The following is a 15,699-nucleotide window of genomic DNA, read 5'->3' as shown; positions in this document are numbered from 1 at the left end:
CACATCACTTTTGCACTGATACAGTGCAATTCACTTCAGCTTCTCTTTTACAGTGGAGCAAATAAGAGTGGATCCACCTTGCTGAGAGCTAAAGGCTGTTCCAGGGGTCCAGGCTGTGTCCCTTTGGACTATGTGGTTTTAGTAAGAATGTATGTCTTCCCCACTCCTTGTATTTAGGGAGTTAGGGAGTCAAAACAGATTACTGAACTTTTTTTTTTTTTATGTTTTGTTTTTAAAATCTAAGCAAAAGTTGTGTGTGAAAAAAATGAGCTTTACTAAAGCATCTGTGTAGTGAGAGAGGGAGCGGACAGGTCTGGAGCTGCCAGGGGAGAGAACACAGTGATGGGAGAGAGCAGAGATCACTGGGATGGATGAGATAGGGCATGTCCAGAAAAACTGAAGGTTGGCAGAGTTTAGTTCATTTAATGTTTTAAAAGCTGCTCATGTTCAGATCATTGTTGATTTATGGCTGGAAAAGTGATACCTATCTTCTTCTTACATTAAAACATGTATACAAATTCTATACAAACATCTGTATCTCTCTCTGCATATATGTATTTTTGTGTTTTAAAACTAACCAACAATTTTCACCACCAAGTTCCCTCATTTTAAACTGTCTGTCACCAAGGAAGGAGTTATCTGAAAATGTTTCACTGCTGCTGAGCAAGTAAACAACAGAAGATGGCTCTGTGTCTGGGAGCCCGCTCTGGCAAGGCGGGAAGAGAGTCCCAAGTACAGATGGAAAGGGAAAGGATAAAAAAAAAGGGGGGGGGGAATACATTTCAGATCATTAAAATGGATTTTGCTTTTGATTTACATGGCAATTGTGATTCATTTCAAGCTATGTTGTGCAGTCTTTGGAACACATTTGTCAGCCCATTCTGTCTGCAGCCAGATTTACAAGAGCAGCTGTAATGCTGAATGGGCTGTAAGTATAACTTGCTTTACGGGCCAATGCTGATTCTGCTGCACAGCTGAGTGCAGCCTGTGGAGAGGTGAACACCCTGCCTGGGTCGTGTCACTGGAAAAGGCTGCTGGACACTCCTGCTCGTGTTCCTCTTTGCTGGAGTTTCCTAGGAGTCCCCTAGGAGTCCCCATCTCTTCCTTTCCTCACCTTTGCGATGCTCTTTGAGTGCTCCCAGGTCAAGTTGAAACAAGTTCACCTGGGACAGGCAGCTTAAGATGAATTTGCCTGGCTCTAGTGTGGCTAAAAAGCATCCAGGACGTAATTGCTCTGTAAGCAGGTGACACAAGAAGGGTACACGTGCGGCAGTCCAGGGTTTTGATCTGGAACATACTGTAAAAAGGAAAGTAGCATGATGACATTTATCAGCTCTGGGCATCTAGTTAACGACGCTTTGAAATGAACAGGGCAAATAACACCTCGAGCCTATTGTTTAAAGTGAAGTCAAAACAAATATATAAACCTGTCCCACTTGCTCTGTGTCTTTGCTTCAAGTTATCCATAGCTGGGAGTTTTTCACTGAAATCTGATTATCTAACTGACAATTTAGCCCCCCCAGAATAATTGCAGGAGGCTAACCTGGCACTGTCCGACTGTGAAATGGTCTTGCCCATTTTGCTAGCCGTGAAAGTGTAGACAGGGTACCACAGTGAGCTAAACTGCATAAGGACACCAGGTGGTATGTTACACCTTCTCCCTAAGTTCCTACGCCAAAAAGCCACCCGTGGACATCCTTGCTGAAAGACAGCAGGGAGGACTCCAACTTAATGGCCAAGAGAGCAAAAGTGATCAACCAGGTCTTCTGAGTGGGTCAAAAAGCAAAGAAAACTGATGGCATGTTAGGGATATGTTATGCAAGTCAGGATTTCTGGCTGTACCTGTTGGTGCTGTAAGTCTATGGGACTGTCGTTCCCACAAATTTCACACATATTAAGCTTGATTAAAAACAACTAAAGGAGTATTTAACTCTCAAAGAATCCTTTCATTATGGAGAACACTGAGATGCTTGTTACTTTTACCCTTAATGAAGTGCATAAAAGACAGTTGCTGAAATATGTTGTGCTCTGGCGTGCAGCTCAGCTCACAGAATTTGTGGGGTTTTGTGAAATCTGGCCTCTACACCAAATCTAAAAAACCGCACCCTTTCTGCAAGTACCGATTGTATCTTGACTGAAAGTATAAGAGGACCAAGTAGGCTACAAATAGCCAAGTAGGCAGAAAAAAGCCCTGCAGAAATTCTGCATACCTTGGCAAAAATTCTGTCAACTGTCTGATCTCTTCCAGCAGAGAGGTGGAAGTTTCCACACTGAGCTCAAATGTTAGTACAGGAAGGTAAAAGAGCAACGAAGGAATGAATTGCTCTTAGCAAGCCGCTCACTAGAAAATAATAAATAGATAAGATAGAAATATCACAAAGCAGTACATTCTGCATATACCAACGAGAAATGTTGCAGCAGCAGAATAATTAGCACTTCAAAGGCAAGTAATATAGAAAACAAGTAATATAAAAAATAATAAGAATTAGTCCTTCCTCAGGCAAAATGCACATTGAATTTAGATCTGTAGATTACTTCGGTGCCTCCTCTGCTAGTAGGGGTATGGGCTTAGTGCCTCACAAGACTAGACCCATACCTATGTAACACTGAGCCAGAAACTTGTAGTAGTTTACATGTAGTTACACTGGGAAAAGCCTACTTCTGAATGCCATACTAGTCGATTTGAGACTGGATTTTATGAAGTGTGTGGGTGGTGGTATGTGTCAATTAAGTAATTCCCATTATCCTCATGTCCCTGCTGACTTGGAATACACACATCTTGAATTCATTGAGTCCCATGTTGGTCTAGGAAAGAAAATGAAGGGAATCATCTTCTCTTCTAGCTTACAGATAGAACTGATTCAAGGTTTAACAACAGGACAGACTTGATTTCTCATTGCTGCGCAGTACATTCAGACAGAGGATGTAAAGTGCTCTCAATCACCCCAAACCATGCTGTAGCAACTACCTGCTTTCAGCTCTGGTAGCTCAAACAGCTGAAATAAAATAATCTTGCCAGGAAGAAGAGATGAAATTAAAGATTCAGTTGCCACAGTAAATGTAGAGGGTTGGGGTGTGTGAGAACAGATGGAGAAAGCCTCAAAATCATTATTCACCTCCATCTTTTTGGACATGGTTGAAATGCTTGCATTTGCCTGAATTTGGAGTGTGGCTCTGGACTGTTGCTTGAGAACTAGTCAAAGCTCAGGGGAAGGAGCAGAGGGCACGGTTGATAGGAAGAGAGGTACCCCAGCTCATGTGCCTTCTGTTGTCTCCTACCCAATGTCTGCAGTCTGGCCCAAAAGGAAAGACTGTGCTGAAAAAGCTATGTATGCAAGTTAGCATGGCCTTGTATGTTCATTGAGCTAACACGAAACTTTCGGTGCACCGCTAGGGATTCTCTGGGATGTGGGAGGCTCCCAGGGATTGGAGACTGGCAAAGAAATAACATCATAAAAAGGAAGGCAGGAGAAAAGCAAGGGTAGAAAGATAAAAAATAGTAAGTGATAAAATTAACTAATGTGTCTTTACTGAAAACAAATTGTGTCAAATTATTAAACAGCCTACTTTTATGTGACAGCGGAAGAGGGGGAAGCTGTAGACACGCTATTTCTCATTTTGATGAGACTTCTAAGACATTTCACAGAACAAGGTCTTGAGCAAACTAAGGACCTACAATCCAAAGGAAGGGGTCAGGTGAAACTATAAAGCATATGGTTGGTGAAAATATATAGACAACAATTATATAGCAGCTGGTTGAAAAAAGAGGCTGCATTTCAAAGTGGGTGTCTCAGCAGGGACGCAAGCAAGGTCTGTCTGGAAACCATTTTATATTTGTGGCATTTGGGGATCAGTCAAATGGTGGTTGAAATGTTATTCAAACTCTGGGACATGGTAATGGTGCCACAGAAATTGAATCCAAGCTGGCCATCATTCAGCATGAGTGATGCTTGTCAATTCATCTTTGAAATATTTCATAACAGTTTTATAAAAAGTTCCTAAAATCTTAGAATTCCTTTGGAGGAAATTTGGTTTCACTGAGCATTTATACGCACAGAATCTGTATTTATGGAGTTGCAAAACATCTCCAGATCTTTAAGTGGAAAACAACTTCTGAGGAGTCTTATTCTTACCAGAATATGTTAAATGGGAATGCATTTTGCAGGGTTTCAGAGTTTCCTTTAAACTGAGAGTTTCTTATGTTTCTGCTAAACATTCATGCATAATTAGGGATCAGTTCAAGAAGAAATTCAACAGTGAGATTATAGCCATTAGAGATGGAAAAACCCTCTTCAGTGCTCTTCAACATGCAGTTAGCTCATGGAAGTTACAAGCAAAACTGCAGAAGTTACAAGCTTGGCTTTGCCTGCTGGTCTCGTCTTTAACTTATTTCCTCTGACCACAACCGGGTTTTGAGGGCTGTCAGTCATGGGTTGGAAACAACTTTTCTAAACTATTCTGCTCCTATGTAAGTAATGTAAGATGGCTCCTTCTAGCATTTTAGTGTTTGTATGTTCCTGTTTGTAATGCGTTGTGGCTTGTCTGAATTTTACTGTTTGTATGAACATAATAATATAGGACAATCCATGGGGGAGGCCTCTTCTACTCTTGGATAGACTTACTGTGGCATAAGCATGGCTTTTTTGGCTTGGATTCCAAATAACATAGGCTTAAAAGAAAAAAAAAAAAAACCAGGTGTGTCTGAGTAAACCCCCAGGAGTTTCATTGATCTAATTGATTAAAATAAACGACTTAGCATATACTAAATAAACTGACATGTGCAGACAAGGCTTTAAAATATGCAGCCCCTCCTTTTCCGAGGTTTGGCAGCGGCAGTAAAGGACGATGCCAGCTGGATTACAACCTACATGTATCAGGGAAAAGACAGGCAGTGTCTTCCTGATGTAGCTGTAACTCTCGAAGAAGTAAATATCCCTGGCTGTTGGTTGCTGTTGTTGCCTCCACAGCTGGGGTCATACAAGGGACTGAGAGTGCTATTCGCCTGAATATCGCTATTCAAATGTTTTATCTGAAGTTACCATTGATGAACACGGTTTGCGTTAACCTTGCTGATCTGGTGCTGAAGCAGGAGAGGATGCAAAGTGTAAAATCTGTGGCTGCAGGTATAACAGTGGGAGCATCTTGCATGCCTCAGCTATTTTGAAATCGATCTGAAGTGTCTGGCATGTAAAGACAGTTTAGATGCTAGTCTTCTAGAACACAGTATTGTCCTAGGCAAATTATTTTAGTAGTTTAGCTCCTACAAACAAGTAAATGCACCTCTGCTATGATACAGACCCATAGCATGGTCTGTTCTGCAGCCTAAATGGAATTATCCATTTTCTGCTTTTCTGCTTTGCCTAGACAAACACATGTCCCTGCATCCTGATGACTTTTCCCGCCTGTGGACAAGAGGACAAATTAAGATCAAATGACTTAATATCTATTAAATTCCAGATAATCGCTACATCTTTTCAAACTTCTGCTTAGGCCAATAGATTCGATGTAGGAAGATTTTTTTCAATAATTTTAGATGCAGAAGTACTTGACAAATGTACAAAAAAGAGGCATCACTTTACCATCACTAGAAATGTGGCCTTGTCTGCCTTGAGAAACATCTGCTTGTTGTTATGCAGCCGTGTTTCGGGAAACACAACCGTTCAGAGCAGAGGAATACCAGCTCCATTCAAACTTCGGGGGCAATTCAATTAAAACGAGTGTTAACTACTGGAATTTATGGAGTGCTTCCTGCCTAATCTTATGAAATGTAACGTGTAATTGCTGTGGGTGGTTAAGACTTTCGTTTTATACCTGCCTGTCTGGGCTGATTTAAACAGAGATGTAACAAATGAGACTTGAGGAAGTGGCTGGAACACAAAGGGCTGCAGGTGTCCTGTGCCAGTGATGAGTTTGCCGGGGCTTTACTGATCAGCACATAGTGTATCATCCAAGAGTCACAGGCAGAAAACTACAAAGGTAATAAGCTTTTTGTTTTGTTTCAACACCAGGTTGATCAGAAAACTGCATACAGTACTCAGGAAGCTGAAGTCAATGCCAGATACATTTCCAAATGGCTCCGTCACTGGTTAGGTGTTTAAAAAAAAAACAAGCGAAAGGTATGGAGTGATCGATCGCGTGTGCAGCACATGCTCTCGCAGACCAGCACTGTCCCCAACATTTACCAACATGCTGGAGTAATGTATTACTGAAGAGTGCATTTCTGCTGACAGATTCTTTCCACCACAATTACAGAAAGAATAATGGCTAAGAAACAACACCCATATGTCCCCATTAACTTTGCAATCTGTCTAATCTGTGTACTTACAAAGCCCTCATCACATCTCAGATATTATAGTGATAACAGGATAGATTAGACAGACTTCAAAGCTGCAAGAGAAATATGAACGTTGATTCCCAGCCATGATTAACTTGGCCAGAACCTCACACTACTTTTATTTAATTAAGAACATAAGAAGCAATCGGAATAGAGACAAAGAGAAGGGGCCGAGCTAGCAGCTGTGGACAATACGCGCTACCCAACAGGTACCCATACACGTGTGAGGTCTTTCATGCTGCCCGGGGAGCACACCCTGCCTGGGGCATGCGGGTGATACATTCTCCATGGAAATATTTTAATCACACTTGCAAGGAACACTGCTATCCAACTGATTACATCGTGTGTTTTAGTCCTGGCACTGAGTTGAGCCAAACAGCCATTAATTAATTACTAGAATTAAAGACTAATAATTATAAAAATTATAATTAATGGATCTGGCAGCTGCCTGTGAGCATGCTTGCATGTTGTGGTATGTGTAAAGCAGCTGGTCTGTCAGCAAAAGAGGAGTAAATTGCTTCCAGTGGGCCACGAGGCAAGAGTGTGCACTGTGGCAACTGCACCCAGCATAATGCACTATAGGTTTGTGCTCTTTTTCCCCTGGGATAACAGGCGGATATGCTGATGCCTCCAGGCAACGCAGCTGGACCAATGCTCATCTGACCACCAAGGGATGTGCCATGCAGTGAGACAGCATTTACAGCTTACTCACCCTGCTTTTCGTGATGAAACCTCTTCTTCTCCCTCCACTGCTGCCAGGACCAGTTGTCTTGCTTGCACACCCGACTCCTGTGCTTCCTGGCAAATACAGGTTTGCTGCACGTACCGCGGGTTCTGTTCTACCACTTGGGCACATCATATAGGCAGCCTATGCATCTGTCAGGCACTAGAGTTGCTTCACAGGGGCATATGCAGCCGCTCAGTCAATAGCCCGCTCCTTGTTCAGCTAAGAACAGCCCCAGGAAGATGGGTGCTGGCAGCGTGAGGCAGGTATTTTGGCTCTGGCCTGTGTAAAGTCCTGTGCCAGGCACAGTTGGCGCACATCCAGGGGCACACTTGCAACTACTCTGGCTTAATTTGCTTTGCAGTAGACGGTATGTGCTCAGTATCTTATGAGGACAGGCTGAGAGAGTTGGGGTTGTTCAGCCTGGAGAAGAGAAGGCTGTGGGGAGACCCGACTGTGGCCTTTCAGTATTTAAAGGGGGCCTATACGAAAGAGGGGGAAAATCTTTTTAGTAGGGCCAGCTGTGACAGGACAAGGGGTAATGGTTTTAAACTGAAGCAGGATAGGTTTAGACTAGATATAAGGAAGAAATTCTTTGCAATGAGGGTGGTGAAACACTGGAACGGGTTGCCCAGAGAGGTGGTGGAGGCCCCATCCCTGGGAACATTCAAGGCCAGGTTGGACGGGGCTCTGAGCAACCTGATCTGGTTAGCGGTGTCCCTGCTCACTGCAGGGGGGTTGGACTAGATGGCCTCTAGGGGTCCCTTCCAACCCAAAACATTCTATGATTCTATGATTCTATGATTCTGTCTTCTCCCAGTGCCTGCAGGAGGGCAACTTCTAGCAGTACGCTTGTGATCATATGAGCACATCTTGGTCAGACTTTTAACGTGCAAGAGGTAAATTGTATTGAAGTCCTATCTGAAAACCAGGTGGGTACTAAATCAAAACAGAGCTGCTTTTATTCTGAAAACACATTCTTAATGGAGGCTCCCAACAGTTTAAATAACCAGCTTGAAATCTTGGTAATTCACTAATTCTCCTGAGTGTCTTTGTGTGCACATGACCCTGGTTTACCCAGAAGGCCCCCCTGATCACTTTAAGGTACAGGTACATTTAAAAGCTTTGAGCAGCCTAGGGCATGAGTTTACACGGCCTTAGTCATCATACATTATCTGTCCATGTTTTCTCTCTTACCCTGTGGCAAATGCACTATAAGTAATGGCTCTGACGCTGCAGGCTGAGCTACCTCACACTTACTGCAGAGCAAGGATTTGCCCAAGGCAGTCCTTCGGGACTGTCTGAAGTGCTGTAAATTCACATCTTGGCTTATCTCAAGGTAAATCCTGCAAGACTGAACTAAAATGTATTTGCCATAGATCGACATAAAAGTGTTTCTCTGCCAGTTTGATTAAACCAATTTCTTATAAACCAATTTCTTATCAAAACTGAAGTGAAGCTTTCTTCTTTGTTCAAGCTAGTAAACAGGGGTTCCAGTTTCCAGTTTTACACTTATGGGCATAATTTCCTAAGAAACATAAATCAAAACAATCCAAATAAAATGACACTTATACTACAGTAAGTAAAATCACAAAGGTTTTGGTTACATCAGATAAACTTTCTTATGTAGACAAGGCTTTCACAGTGCATATGTTTTTACACTAATGTAAACCTGGTTTAGCTTTTATCTTTGAGAGAGATTTTAATGGATAAAAGTGTCCAGAGACATCTTTAAAGTGATTCAAACAGATAGGTTTTTTTTAAAAGATGTGATTCAATTCCAATCTCATACCAGATTTACATTAAACTCCTGGTAAGAACTACATGGATACACCTTTTTGGTGGTTCTGTTTGAACTTTCTCTCGGCTGGAATCAAGCACCACAAATTTTGCACCTGTACATTCTAGTCTCCTGCCATGACGTGCTCAGCCAGAAGGCAGGTCAGAGCATCAACTCTCCACTTCCTCTCCTCCCCTATCTCCAGGGAAAGTTGCCAGTAAGCCTCGTTGGTGGGCATTTTAAAGAAGACATGATCAAGTATATAGAGAGCTGTTTATAAAAATAACAGGGAAAAAGAATCTTTGAGTGCAGCCTTGCTGCAGTGTGCGTGTCCAATGTATATGAAATTGTCCTATCTGCCAGGATTTTGGCTCGCTATCAGAAATGGACTATTACAGTCCTAGGAACTAGGAAGGAATATAGCTAAATATAGCTATAAATATATGTGTATGAACCCACGTATGGTGAAGAACAGAGGAAAGAAGTGTCATGTGAAAGATGTTGAGCTCTGATGGCTGGGAGAAATGGCATGGCAGTAGCTATGACTCTTGCAAGGGTTCTTACCCCAACATCATGGTCTTGGTCCACTGTTGCCAAAGTGCAGGGTGTATGCACAGGGTGCTGGGCTCACCCCCTGGAGCAAACTGGTGTTCCTTGCCTGGAGACAGCTGAGGTAGGGCTTGTCTGACCAAGCGTGAGCACCTACAAAAGTCAACATTTAGGAAAGGCTGTGCTTACACTGTGATTGTGCCTTCTCCCAGGCTGTATTTACTCCATAGCTGTCCCTGCTTTGAGCAGGAGATTGGACTAGATGATCTCCTGAGGTCCCTCCAACCTGAATTACACTATGAGCTGATGATCTGAGCTGATCACTGAGCCCCCCTTCATAGTCAGCAAAGAGAAACAGGCACTTGTAGGGAAGGAGGTCCATTGCTCCACAGCATAAGCGTGAAGCAGCCGTCCTCAAGCGAGCTGTCCCCAGCCAGGGCTCTTTCTCTCCATCGGCTCCAAAAGAAACTCAGTAACATCTACAGAAGTAGCAGTATCTGCTGTAGGTATCTAAAGTCACTGAAATTAATCCCAGTCTGTGTTTGAGGATGTATTTTGAAGTCTGAATGCAAGTTAAGCTTCCACATAGATAAGCTCTCCCTATAAATAAAAACAGTTTACCTTTTTTCTATATCTTCACTTGCCCAGATTTAATGTTTCTGCTTTTCTCTTCTTTCTGTAGTCTCATGGGTTGTGTCTTCTCTCACAACTTATCTTTCAAGATAGAATTTTGTGTGCTGTGAAATGCTGCTTTTTTATCTGTATTATCAAGCGGTTCATTTTTCTTGGAAGAGCCCTCTCCTATGGTCTTCACAGACTTTCAATACTGAGGTATCTTCTAATACATCTCACACTGCTGTCATGGTTATCCAGGTATCATGGATGCTGGAGGCCATCACCAACTCATGCTGGTAAGATGCTGTGCAATTTCTGTGGAAAGCAATGAAGATTGAGAGCAGACAGAAGTCACCTGTGGTCCTCAGCATCAACTCACTGATGGATTCAGCCAAAAAGTTATATTCATTAAAAATAATCAGTATGAAAAAGTTAAGAGCATTTCTGGTGAGCAGATACAGGCCACAATCTTGTAATTAATTTAGAACAAGCTGCCCATTTAATCTATTTTTAGTTGCATTCACCTCAGGTCTTCATGGCTACAATGTTTTATGTGCCCCCAAAGTGCCGTAGGGTCAAGGCATAGTTTAAAGTCATGATTTCCCTCCTGGAAACTGTAAAATATATAATTATGTGGGCAGAGGAACTTACAAATTCTAATTTCCTGTGGTTTACTTGCTAGCTGTCACTCTTGTGCATGCTCTTTGTGGGGGTTCTTTAATACCTAATAATGTGACTGATAATGTTAAATTCCAGGCATCACTCTCTTGAGTAGTATAAAGCATGGGCAAGTCCTTCCTGTTCCCTGTTCTTAATGGACCTCATGAGAAGCAGCCAAAAAAGGTTGTCTCATAAGCATTTCATTTCTACCGTGTGTGTCATACCTGGAGCAAATGGAAGTAGATTGCTACCAGGAGAAAGGCAGTCCAGCAGGGACGCTGTAAAAGAAGCAATGGAAGTATTTCTTAGGGCCATGGTTTAGTGGTGGGATGGCAGTGTTAGGTTAATGGTTGGACTTGGTGATCTTAAAGGTCTTTTCCAACCTAAATGATTCTATGATTCTATTAATTCAATGGGTCCTAGACCCTGAGCGCTGTGACTACAGCAGTGTTTGATTCCTGGGTGGTGTTGGTTCTTGCTTCCTGGACATGATCAAAGGAATTAGAAAACATGTGGGGTTTCTTAATTGATTAAAAAAATAAAAATAGGACAGCGTTTTCAAGAGCTGCAGAACTAATGACATCTACTGATCTCTTGAGAGTAAGATCCCATGTGCATGAAGTCCCATAAGGGGTGAGCTGACCATGCGTTGCTCTCCTCAGTGGGGTATTGATGGCTTATATTTAATATAGTTTAAAAAAAAAAAAAAAAAAAGCCAGGGCCTGTTCTTCAGTCTTGAGACCAGCTGATGACAGAGATCACACCTAAGCTTTACAACCCTCCAAAACAGTCTGGTTCCCACTCCATGCATTTCTCCTACCTGTCTCCAACATTGTTTGGGGCAGCACTATCTGGCCCATGGCAAAAATATGCCACGGACCATGCTTATACTTGAGCAGTACAGAGTATTATCATGCACCAAAGCTCAGACATGTGGCCCAGGCCTCGCATTTATTTAGTGTCAATGTAACTACAGGACCATTTTCCTCTGTGCAGTCCTGGTAACTTACAGAAATTTTAGCTCTATTCTAGAAGAAAACTCAAGTTGGTTTTCTTTGGGAGAGACAAAACCCTTTATTATACAAAATACCATAGCTGGAAGAAGATTTGGGATACTCATCCATCCATCAGATCTGAAACCGAAGCAGCAAACTTAGGCCAAGTGAAAGCTGGGAAAAAATTGCCCTGTGTTTAAGTTACTTGTGCTAACTCTGGAGAAAAGTGACATTCCCAACAAAGCCTCAGTAACCAAATAAAACCTCATCAACAGCTTTCAGTATATTTTGTCTCCTTTTTACCATCATAACTCTCGCTAAGTATAAAATTCAGACCAAATTTTTTAAGAGACAGATTCACAACAGCTTGTGCATCAGGACATGTTTGGCAGTACATGTCGGACAGGATTTTTCTGCCTCCTAGAAAAGTTCTGCTAAATATTCATGCATTTCCCATTGAAAGAAACCTGATTCTTGGCCAAACCAAAGCTTGTTAGCAGACAGAACAGGAGGGCTCCTTCCTCCCTGCTGCACCTCTGATTCCCTCCAGTTTTTCTTCACACCTGGTCTCTGCAAAGAGATACTCTCAAATCCAAGTTACTCCACTTTGGAAATGGGTTATAACCTGAGACATTGCCAATTCATTTCATTTTTTTGAAAGGCTGTCTTAACTTTTCTGTAGAATTTATAGTTTGTGGGAGTTTCTTATAGTGTTCAACACCATCTGTCTATCAGACATGGCTGAAAAATATCTGTGTTTTTAAAAATGCTCAAAACAAAGCACGAATTTTTCTTTTAACATGTTTTGTTCTTTTGACAGATCTCACCATTATATTTTCTATTAACAGGAAACACATTTTATTTTTTTCAAAGAACCAAGAGTTGTTGGAAATACTAAGAAATAATTTTGAGATGAAAATGAGCAGAGGGAATGTTATTGAAGAATTTAATGTCTAAGAACATTTTCATTAAGAACTGTTTTGCAGTCCTGTTTTCTGCTGAAGTTTTTTACAGAGCCGTAAACACGATGGGGACACAGAGTAACGGGAAGGGCTCTGATTTTTCTGGGTACTCAGGACCAGCTGCTGAGGAGCTATTTGCACTCAGGGTCAGGGCGGGTATGTGGGGAACAGAGATGGGAATGAGCTTCCATGCAGGCGGGAGCTGTCATAGGAAGCAGACTGTCAGCACCTGCTTCAGAAAGGATGACAGGAGAATTTGTGTTGGAAGGGGCCTTGGAGGTCTCTAGCCTAACCCCCTGCTTAAAGCAGGGGCAGCTCTCAGGTCAGACCAGGTGCCTCAGGACTTCATCTAGAACACTCTTGAAATCCTCCCAGGATGGAGACTGCTCTCTGGGCCACCTGCTTCAATGCCTGGCTGTCCTCATGGGGAAGAAGCCCCTCTTTATATCCAGTCCAAACCTCTTCCCTTTCAACTTAAACTCAGAGTCTTTCCTCTTCCCACCAGGCAGCACCGTGAATAGCCTGGCTCCGTCTTCTTGATGACCTCCCCATCTACAGGTATTGGAGATGACCTTAGGCATCCTCCACTCAAAGCCATCCCTTCTCCAGCAGAACCAGCCCAGCTCTCTCAGCCCCTCCACTCCAGCTCAAACTGTCATGCTGGCCCTACACTGAACTTGCTCCAGTTTCTTGTACTGGGGGACCCAAAGCTGGGCACAGTATCCAGACATAGGGTAACACGTGCCAAGAAGCTGTCTCCTAAGTAACTGACCTGTGACAAGCCTGTCATGGTCTGAGAGATGTGTGAGATGTCACTTTATCCCCCACTCTCTCTGTCCCTCTACCAGTGGCTGCTGCCCATAACCCTCAGTGACAGAAAATACATACATGCACGTCAGCTACGCTGGGGCAAAGTGGGCTTGAGAAATAGCAGTAATGAGGAACAGCAGAAGGCCATCTACCTGTTCTGCTCTGCTCCCCCATGTATGTATGGAGTATGGAGAGTAGAAACTTCCAGTGGGCAGGAGGGCTGGAAAATATCAGTTCTCATGTAAAGTACTTTGGCCACAAACAAAAAGCACTTCCCCAAAGGAGGTTGGATTGCTATTCCTGTTCTACAAATCAGGCAGCTGAGGGGAAAGGGAAGTGTTTTGACCGACTTCATCTAGCGGCTGCTGGCAGAGGCAGGCAGAGGCTCTGAGCGCTACCCACATCTGGTGCCATCAGGGCACCAGGTACCAGTGTCCAGGGGACCTGGGTTCCCGATGCCTGTGCTGCCTTTCAGAGCGGGGGCCAGTCCCAGCCTCCTCCAGGTGCTCCGCTACGCGGTGGCAAATTCCTACGTGGAAAACAGGCTGGTGACAGTATAACAACATCCTTCAAACTGTGCAGATTTATGGCTTCGGAGCAGAAGTGCTGATGAGAAATACCATGTATTAGTCATAATCTTATCAAAAATATTTTATTTATGAAAGTAACAATTATACTATACAACCTATATTGGAAGCACATTGAATAATTGCTATAATAAATACAGGCAATTAATTCAATCTTTTTATAGAATGAGAGGATTTATTTGACATTTGAATGTTAACCCAAGCTTTAACTTACATCATAAATAGTTAAAAGGCATAGTCAAGTTTTTTTTTACTGTTTGCTTTTTTTTAATACTGTTCTATTTTGTAATCAACATGAATCAACTCTCCAATCATTAACACAATATTAGTATGACTTTCAAGCAATCATGTACCTCAAGATAACCAGACAAATAAGGTAGTGTGTGTGCAGTTCATTCTACAGCAGAATCTATTCATGTCTGCGTAAAAAGAGAAGCTGAAAATGCTTCTACGTTCTTTAAGCATCATATGCTGATTTCTGCTTTACCACAGTGCTTTTAATACCAGAATCTAAAAAGGGCATGTATCTGTATGCAGCTGGCTTTCTGTTGCTCTTTTTAAAGTATATTAGGGCTCAATGCCACATTCCATTGGCTGGTGAAGGATTGCAGAATTCAGTCCTGAATATTATTTCTCAAAACCATGGTCCAAAATAAATGTCCAGGACTGATTATTAGGCACCAAGGAAGTGATGGATTTGCTTAGACTTGATGTTTTCTCAGAAAAAAATTGGCTTCTTTTCTGGTAGATATGCTTTAGTCAAATGTAATTTATTGGGCTCAGTACTGGGGTCTATATTACGCTGGATGGCAGAGAAGATGATGTTTCTGTTTTCTGTAAACTGTATGAAGGGCACTGCAGAAGTTTTATAGTAAGACACCTACATTTTGAAAGTGTTGATGTGTTTTCCTTCCACGTATTTTTTTTTAAACTCAAAAATCTGAACCGTCATCTCCTTGGTTCTACCAGATTATGAACAACTACTACCATCGCTGAAGTCAACAGTAGTTTTGGGTGTCCAATATTTCTGCAGATCAGAAGCTTTTAACTCCTCAGGTCCCATGTGAAATCAGTGGGAGCTTTCCTATAGCAGTATCTTCTCCAGTGGCACAGAAGCCTGCCTCGACGTATGGCTGTTGCGCATGCCAGGGATATTATGCTCTCAGCAGAGAAGTAAATTTCCCTTTTACAATGTTATTCAAAACAAAACCCCGAATTGCACATATCTACCCCTTTGGCCTTTTTTACGCACAAATATGCTTGTATTCAAAAACTGACAATGTTGGGCCTTTCCTAATAAATGCCTTCAAAGAGCACATTTAAATGCTTTTTCACAGAAATAACCATTCATCAGTTGCAAAAATGCAGAGAGACTTTTTATTCTTTCTGTTGTGAACAAAATCAATTCAGCACAAGTTTTGGGGGAGGAAGTACGATTATTTTTTCCCAAATGTATTTAAAAAGGCTAAAGAACAAAATGTCGGGGAGGCAGCTTTTTTTTTGGCAGATAGTAAAATATAAAATATGTGATTTAGAAAAAAGTTGGCTTAAAAATACACACACACAAATAATACAATAATATAAAAATACAGCTCAGCCAATGGCCTCTTAAAATTTACCTTTGGCATTACATTTGGCAGCCTAACACAAAAGACCCTTCCTATGAACAGACCTATAAAAAAG

Source organism: Egretta garzetta, unplaced genomic scaffold (assembly GCF_000687185.1).
Source record: "Egretta garzetta isolate BGI_Z169 unplaced genomic scaffold, ASM68718v1 scaffold13, whole genome shotgun sequence".
NCBI lineage: Eukaryota > Metazoa > Chordata > Aves > Pelecaniformes > Ardeidae > Egretta > Egretta garzetta.
The sequence above is the reverse complement of the archived record's forward strand: the minus strand, read 5'-3'. Positions refer to the sequence as shown.